This window comes from Nymphaea colorata, chromosome 1, assembly GCF_008831285.2.
Source record: "Nymphaea colorata isolate Beijing-Zhang1983 chromosome 1, ASM883128v2, whole genome shotgun sequence".
Classification (NCBI taxonomy): Eukaryota; Viridiplantae; Streptophyta; class Magnoliopsida; order Nymphaeales; family Nymphaeaceae; genus Nymphaea; species Nymphaea colorata.
Window position 1 is genome coordinate 9322324 of NC_045138.2, and position 9038 is coordinate 9331361.

A 9038-nucleotide genomic window follows, 5' to 3' on the forward strand; every position below is an offset into this window, starting at 1 on the left:
GGGCGTCCATCGCTGGTAGGCGATGCAGGCTTCCGACAGTCGTGAGGAAACCCCAACGGCGGACACCCACGCTGTGGGTGGCCTGCGGTGCCCTGTATGCCTCAGATGCAACCGTAAGGCGAAGGAACAGGAACGGACAAAGGGGATTCAGGCTAGGGCATCGTTTTCCGGCGGTCAGGTAGGCGTCGGCCGGCCCTTAGGCGATGGCTCGACGTCCGCGTCCTAGCGCGACCCGCCGGAAACCACCCACGCTGTTGGGTGGCCTGCCGGCGACTTTCTGGCTGCCGTTTTCAGCCGCCCAAGACGAGCAAAGGGGCAGAAAGTCGATGGGGGGAAACCGGCCAGAATCGGTCTGTTTCCGGCGGGCGTCGATCCGCCATCGTGGCGGCCGACGTCCGGCGACGCTGGCGGCATCCGCCGGTGGCCACCCACGGTGTTGGGTGGCCTGCCGGTGGAGATTCACCGCCCGCCTGCCGTTCGGCAGGCGAAGCGGCGGAGGCGACGCCCGCGACCGCTCGCGCGGTCGAGTGGGCGGGTCGGCCCGGGTCGGGTCGTGACAGATCCGATCCGGATCCACCGTGTTTAAAAAAAAAAAAAAAAAGATTTTGCCGCCTCGCACCCGAGCCCCGTATCCATTTGGTTTAAGTAAATCGGTTCATTTTTTAAACCGGTTTTGGAAAAGACTCGAACCGGTTCATTCGGTTTTAGACCGGTTCAATACGATTCAGAACCGATTCGATCCGATTCAGACCGGTTCAGACCTTTCAGATCCGATTCGGATCATTTTGGGACCGGTTCATTCAGTTTTTGAACCGATTCAGGGCTTTCAGGACCGGTTCATTCAGTTTTTTAACCTATTTTTGCCATTTTTTAACTGGTTCATTGGGTTTTGGAACCAATACGGTGTAATTTTGAATGGTTCGTCCAATTTTTAGACCAGTTCAGCCCTATTTAGGAGCATGTGGGTGCTTTTGTTGTAGTTTAAGAACGATACGGGCTATTTTAAGGCCGATTCAGTAGTTCTTGACCCCTCTTAAGCACGATTATGATACCGGTTTATAAATTTTGGACTCTTTTGGGCCCATTTCATTGAATCATTTTGGTTTTGAATTTAATGTAAGGCATACATGTATGGTAATTTGGTTTATGAATGACAAATTCTGTATGTAAATTTTAATTCATGTATCATGTTTTGCATGTTATTAAAATCATGGGTGTACTTTAGATGAATGTTTGGATTATTGCTTGTTTTAAACATTAGATGATAGTATACTTGATCCATGCGAACAATGATCAGCCCAAAGGAGGATTGTTGTTTGGTCAGGTTCAAGTATACAGGGCAATGAATATGTGATAATTTTTCAGGTTTCCATGTGAATAGCGAGTCAATCCAAAGATAGGCTCGTTGTTTGACAGGGTTAATTATTTATATTCATTGTTGACCAAGAATACCACTTGCAGTTAGTATTTCAATCTAAAGATTGGATATTAGCGTTGCACCGGTACCTTGTGATGGGTTTTGGGCCATTGTGTTTAAATTCATTTATATTTGTTATTTCATCTTTGTACATGTATTGATTGTGAGCATGTTTGGTATTTTTGTTGTTCTTTGTATAGTGAGTTCTGCTTCTATGGTATCTGCAAATTTGAGTAAGGTTCCTGAGTTAAATGGTTCAAATTTTAAGGACTGGAAAGAAACTGTCATGATTGTTCTGGGTTGTATGGATCTTGACCTTGCATTTAGGGAGTCGTGCCCACCTCATCCAACAGATCAAAGTTCCCATGAGGATAAGCGGTACTTTGAACGGTGGAAACGCTCAAACCGCATGTGTCTAATGATCATGAAGAGATCAATCCCAGAAAATTTTAGGGGCTCTATTACTGAAAAGGCTAGTCCCAAGGCGTTCCTTGAAGAGATTGAAAAACGTTTTGCTAAAAATGAAAAGGCTGAAACAAGCACTCTTTTGAGTAAACTTGTGACGCTGAGGTTTAAAGGAAATGAGAACATACGGGAGCACATTATGGAAATGTCTCATCTTGCTTCAAAATTACAGGCACTAGGTCTGAGGTTACCTGAAGACTTTATAGTGCATATGGTTCTTCTTTTTCTTCCACCACAGTTTGGACAATTTAAAGTTAGTTATAACTGTCAGAAGGAGAAATGGACTCTTAATGAGCTCATTTCGCACTGTGTGGAAGAAGAGGAAATATTGAAGCATGATAGGATAGAAAGTGCTCACTTGGCTACTACGCCTAAAAGTAAGAAAAGAAAGACGGCTAAAGAAATTGCAGTTGATCACGCATCCATCAAGAAACAAAAGAAGCATAAGGAAGGCAAATCAAGCTGCTTCTTTTGCAAGGATGAAGGTCATATGAAGAAGGATTGTACTAAGTATCACGCATGGCGTGAAAAGAAAGGTACGATTCTTACGTTGGGTTTGTTCTAAGGTTAATTTAATTTCAGTACCAAGGCACTTGTGGGTTGATTCGGTAGCTACTACTCACATAAGTGTCTTTTGTGCAGGACTGCCTAAATTGTCAGACGTCAATTGATGCTGAAAGATTCATCTATGAGGGCGATGACATGAATGCGAAGATTGAAGCCATAGCAGATTTTTTGGGTTATTGTTAAAGACTGGTTGTTTTTGAATTTGACAGAAACTTATGTAGTACCGTCTTTTAGATGGAATTTGTTTTTTATTTCTTTACTGGACAAATTTGGTTATTATTGTTCATTTAAAGGAAATAAATTTAAGTTGTTTCTGCATTCAAATTTGATTGCTACTGGTTCTTTGTGTAGTTGCTATAACCTCTATTTGCTTGATACGGTTGCTTCATATCATGAAACCTTGCATGTTACGTTTAGTGGTACTAAAAGAAATTAGTCAAAGAGAATTCTGCTATGTTATGGCATTGGCGTTTAGGACAAATCTCTGAAAAGAGAATAAAAGGCTTATGGCGAATAGAATTCTTGATTCCCTTTGATTTTGTAGACTTTAATGTTTGCATTGTATGTATAAAGGGAAAATGAACAAACATTAAGGGGTTATAAGTTTTATAATCCATTCAGTAAGTCTTTCTTTAAAAGGGAAATGCCCATTTCTTTGAGGATATTGAGTTTGGGGAGGTGATCAGGTTAGAAGCATTGCTTTTGAAGAGGGACCTGAGTCCACTCTAATCAGAAGAAGGCAATGATGTCGATCTCCATACTGAAGAACAAACTCAACAACTTCAAGAAAATTAAGTAGAGATGTCACTAAGAAAATCCATATATGGACTAAAGCAAACTTTTCAGTCAATGGTATTACAAATTTCATTAAATTATAGTTTTATTTGGTTTCGAAACTAATATGGTTGATGAATGTGTATACCAAAACTTCAGTGGGGCAAATTTATCTTTCTGATTTTATATGTCAATGATATATTGCTGAATAGTAATGATGTGGGCATATTGCATGAAACTAAGAATTTTTGTCAACACAATTTGACATGAAAGATCTTGGTTGTTCATCTTTTGTATTAGGGATCCAAAATATTTTGAGATCGTTCTCGGGGTATTCTTGGATTATTACAAAAGGTCTACATTGATAAGGTGCTTCAGCGATATGACATGAAGGATTGTAAACCATGAAAGACTCCAGTTGCTAAAGGAGACAAGTTTAGTCTCAAACAGTGCCCTAAAAGTAAAATCGAATCTAAAGAAATGGAAATGATTCCCTATTTGTCTGTTGTGGGAAGCCTTATGTATGTTCAGGTTTGCACTCGTTTGGATATTGCATTTATCATTGGAATGTTAGGCAGATACTTAAGTGATCCTGGTATGAGTCATTGGAAAGCAGCCAAAAGAGTTTTGATGTACTTAAAAAAGAACATAAAATTTTATGCTCACATACAGAAAGTCAGACCAGTGGGAGATCATTGGGTATTTAAATTCTGACTTTGCTGGGTACCAAGATAATGGCATTCAATCAGGTTTTGTGATTGCAGAATTTTTGTCACGAGGCTGCATATTATGTATGGTATAAAAAGACAACTAAGGTTGTTGTGTGACAATAATTCAGCAGTCATGTACTCTTATAACAGCCACAGTTTGTCAAAGTCGAAGCACATCGACATTAAGTTTTTGGGCTGTTAAAGAGGGGATACAGAATGGTCAGGTGTCTTTGGAGCATATTGGGACAAACTCTATGATTGTGGATCCGCTTGCCAAGGGTTTAACACATAAGGTCTTTCACGAACATGTTGTTCGTATCAGGGTGTTATCTTTGGATGATGTGCTGGTTTAGTGGGAGTTTGTATTTTGTTTGCTCTGATATATAGACACATATTCAGTTTTCTGCAGAATAAAGTTTAAAGTTCTTCGGTTCCATTCTGTGTTTATGTTTTGATCTCCATAAGGTTGTTTTAAAGTTGGACCAGTTGAGAATAGACATGTTGTAATCACATCGCATGTAATTCTCATGCTATACATCCATATCAGATCTATGTCATTGGTTATGTTAACATTTGTGATCATTGAAGGTTTAGCTAACTTTTGATATAGCGAAAGCCGCTTTGGTTCTGTGTTGATATGATCATGGACGAGATTGGTGAAATGACTTTTAATAAGATAGCAGTTATAAGCTCTTAAGGTTTTGTGTAATGTCTGAATGTATTAAGACATATTTGGCCCAAGTGGGAGATTGTAAGATCATTTGGTGGGCCGACATATGTCTATGAGGAATTTCAGACATTATGGCTGTCTTAACGTAAATATCCGCTTAAGTGATTGCATTTTGGGATATTACGTCATTTTAGATGGTATGGGATAATTTTAGAATGTATAGATACCAGTATGCAATTACGGACTCTTTGATGGGTTGAATCCGTAATTGTCCTTATTATATAATGGTAGTGGTCCCTGGGGTCGTGCAATGGTTGCCTGAAACATTGGTTTCTAGGGTTTTCCTCTTCCCCATCTGAGAGAGACCTCAAGCGCGCCGCACGTACCCTGGAAGACCCTACTGCGATCTTTCCGTGCACCAGATCAGATGGATTCAGGTACGCTTCCGCTTTAAGTTTAAGGTTATGTTTGATTCAATGATTTAGCATGAGCATGATCCTGTTTTAGGGTATATGCGTTTGGTTTTGTATATGCGTTATGGGGAGAAATCCCAACACATATTTCCAATGTCATGTTCTTCTCTTCTTGCCTTCTCTTATCCTCTTGCCAGTTTTTTAGCTTTTTTTCTTTTGGGTTTTTCAATTGAATGGCCTGCACTGCATTTAGTAGACCGGGCCTGTTGGTAGGGCTGTACGACGCTAGACTCGGCTCAAACATTTTGTGGTCAAGGTTGAGCTTGAGTCAAACTCCTTATAGCAAGCTCGAGCTTGAGTCGACTACACAAAATCAAGCTCAACATCAACTCGTTTAACTCACTTGACTTGTTTAAATCAAGCATTCACTCGTGTAACTTGACTTGATTTTATGTAGTCGAGTCAAGCTCGATCATGTTATAAGGAGCTTGACGCAAGTTAGGGCCGAGCTCAAGCTCAAGTTTTTTTAGTTGAATCAAGCTAGAGCTGGCTAATCTCAGGTCCTACTTGTGAAGAAAAAGTCCTACAAATATGACTATGTTGAAAACTGGCAAGGAAATATGTTTTTAAGGGTTGTGAAGAAAAGGGTTGTGAAGAAAAAGTCTTGTTGATGTAATCTTGAGTGCCAACTAAGTTGCTGGATGTGGAAATAATAAGTCCTGCAAATTAGAAAAAGTCCCATTGATGTGATATGAGGCCGTGCTGTAGACACCGAGTGTGGAAAACAACAAGCGATATCACTTGCTTTTCATGAGCACCAGCATCATTTTTTTTAAAGTACAGTATAAATGCTAGTTCTTTTTTATAAATCCTGTTTCACTTCTTATTTGGCTTAGTAATCAACTGATCAATTGGTCAAAGCAGGTAAATTTAAACAGTCGAAAAAAGGAACAAAATTTTGACAGAAGTCACTAAGAATGTCTTCTAGCTATGCAGAATTTGCCAGGTCAATTTTTAAGATATGCAGTTCATTAGCTGATTTATTCATGTCATCTCTTATTGTTAGATGTCTTATGCAAAGTCTCGATGATACGAAATGTACATGACCTTGAAATTTACGATTGAAAGCTCCAATCTGATCACATTTTATTTCACTACAGAAATGACGTTTGGAAAATTAAGAATGTAGGAAAACAATCAAAATTTCAAATCTGAAAGACTGATTGAAATGTTCCCATGCAAAGGTTCTTAATTTTTATTTCCTATATATGGGCCTAGTTGTTTCCAAGTATCAGACGATAAGGGCAAGGATCAAGAACACAAATTCATCAGAGGAGAAAAAGAACAATCCAAACGTATTCTGTAAGAGAGGAAACCCTGGTACAGTAGAAAAGGGGTTTGCTTTGAGGAATTTAATTGGCCATCGAGTTCTTTGGTGTTCTTTGACCAGACTACCACACCTAACATCACATTAAAGAAGCTCTAATCTTTAGTTTGGTTCCTTGTTTATTGATAAAGGGCTACAGCTCACACGTCATGGTGATTGTATAAAGCAGATACAGATGACAAATTGCAACCCCTCAGGCCTGGAAGTTGGGCAGAGTTCACATATATTGAGCAGCTAGTTATAGCCATGACTACCATTTACGTGTCTCCAAAATTCAAAAACTAAGATAAAAACAGAATTTTGTTGGCATTTGCATGGATCAAACATCTATTCTATGGAAATTTAACACTGCAACCAAGTTTGGAAATGGTTGCTTAGTTATGCTGGAACTTTTGAATTCATTAAAGAACTTTGGGATTAATTTGAGGCAGGTAATGCATCCTGTTACTGCTTGATCAGGACCAAGAAAGAAACATTCAACAGTCAACCGCAGAATCACCACCAAATTTAAAACAGAAGTGAAAGAAATGCTCTCTGCCATTTTATTGTCTTACCTTGTTAGTCAAAAGCAGAATTTATGTTGCATGAACAGCATGCTGCGGACTAAGTCCCCTGCATTTGATAAGCAAAATCAATCTGTGCAACGGAGAAAGGTCAGCAGATTAATGTTGATATTCACAATGATGTTTTGCCTAGAATTGACTCAACCCATAAAAGCACACAAAAGGAAACAAGCCAAAACACACAGAATTACCTGACATAAGACTGAAGGAGCCAAAACGCATATTATTTGATAATCATTTCTTAGGCGACTTATAGCATAACCAGTACTCAACATTACTTGCACAAGCATATGAGTGCTGTATATGTTAGAATGTGTATCAGAACCCAACTATAGTTTCAAAATTTTAACAGGGGCCCAAATAGGACTTTTCAATTTTTTTATATCAGTTAGACTAAAATTTATGAAATTTACATATCAATGTTTGACTTTTTTAAAATTTGATGGTGGGGGGCCAAGGCCCCTGCCGGCACCCCTCCCTCCGTCCCTGGTGTGTGTAGTAACTGTGGGTCTGTCTAACTTACTACTAACAATCTTGGCTTGATATACAATATCTTGTTAGATATTGTGGAATTTTAGTAGTCACTGGTCATATCTCAAAGCATTAACATAGCTTAAAGATTTAGGCAAAAGCCAAAAAACCAACAATCGAAAATCATAGCAACAAAAGAACGTGAACCTAATGAGCTTTCTTTTGGCAATGTTTAGTAACAAATTTTATTGATGTTTTAATCAATTAAATGGATTTCAATTTTATCAAACTGCTTCCTGAATGTTGTTTGTCACATTCAGGCCTGTACATGAGTATAAAAATTCAATCACGCAATTAGTATGCTTCAAATATATTTCTGATGCTCATATCTTGCTTCAAGCAAGTAATCAAACCTGGTGATTGGTCATAGAGATTATAGATGATAATTAATCACTGAGTTGATCTGACCATCACATACAGATTCCAGTATTTGGATCCTTATGTTACTGGAATGACAAAAATCCAGCATCCATAAGCTAAAGCACACAAATAAGCAATTATTTCACATAAGACTCTAAAAATATCAAAATCATATATACCTATGGAAGATAAGTAGCTGATGCAAGCCAATTAAGAAATTGGATCGGATTCGGGTTTAAGAAATGACATCTGACTGGATCCTGATTCATATTTGGATGTACATATATATCCAACTGGATTTGGATTCAGATTCAGATATGGATGGGATTTAAGTTTAAATAAAAATCTTATATTCAAATGCTCTTACATTTTGAAAATGAGCCAGAATTGATTCAAAATTCAAACTCAGATTGTGATATTGGATTTTAGATCCATTGTTTGTATTCGAATCAGAATTTGAATATGGATATGTTAATATCTAAAAAACAGATATAGTTCAAGATGTATCCTATTTGAATCTGATACATTAATATCCCTTCTCCCAACTCCAATCCTGGACACCAGAAAGACAATAAATAACAAAAGATACAAACCCCTCAAATTATTCCCTATTGTTCTGCAAGTGTCATACAATAGAGATAGCTAATAAGAAACTTTCCTAGATAATCATAATTTAAATCACTATCGTATACGTATGTGTGTATGTACGTGTGTGTGTCTGTTCCCCTCTCTCTCTCTCTCTCTCTCTCTCTCTCTATATATATATATATATATATATATATATATATATGTATGTATGTATGTATGTATGTATATACATATATGTATGTACATACATACATACATATATGTATATACATACATACATACATACATACATATATATATATATATATATATATATATATATATATATATCAGTCATAGAAAACACGTTTTTAAAAAGAAAACTCGAAAAAAATGCAATAAATTAAGTGGCCTTTTAAAACCATTAAAACAGCATTCTTTTGAAAAAAACGTTAAAAATGGAAAAATACGTTTTAACCCATTTTTAACGTTTTTTTTTCATTTTGTCACTTTTTTCACTTTCTTCATTTTTTTCAGTTTTTTTTAATGCCAAACTGTTTTTTTTTTCATTTTCTATTTTTTATTTGTTGCAAATCTGTTTATCTTTTCATGTT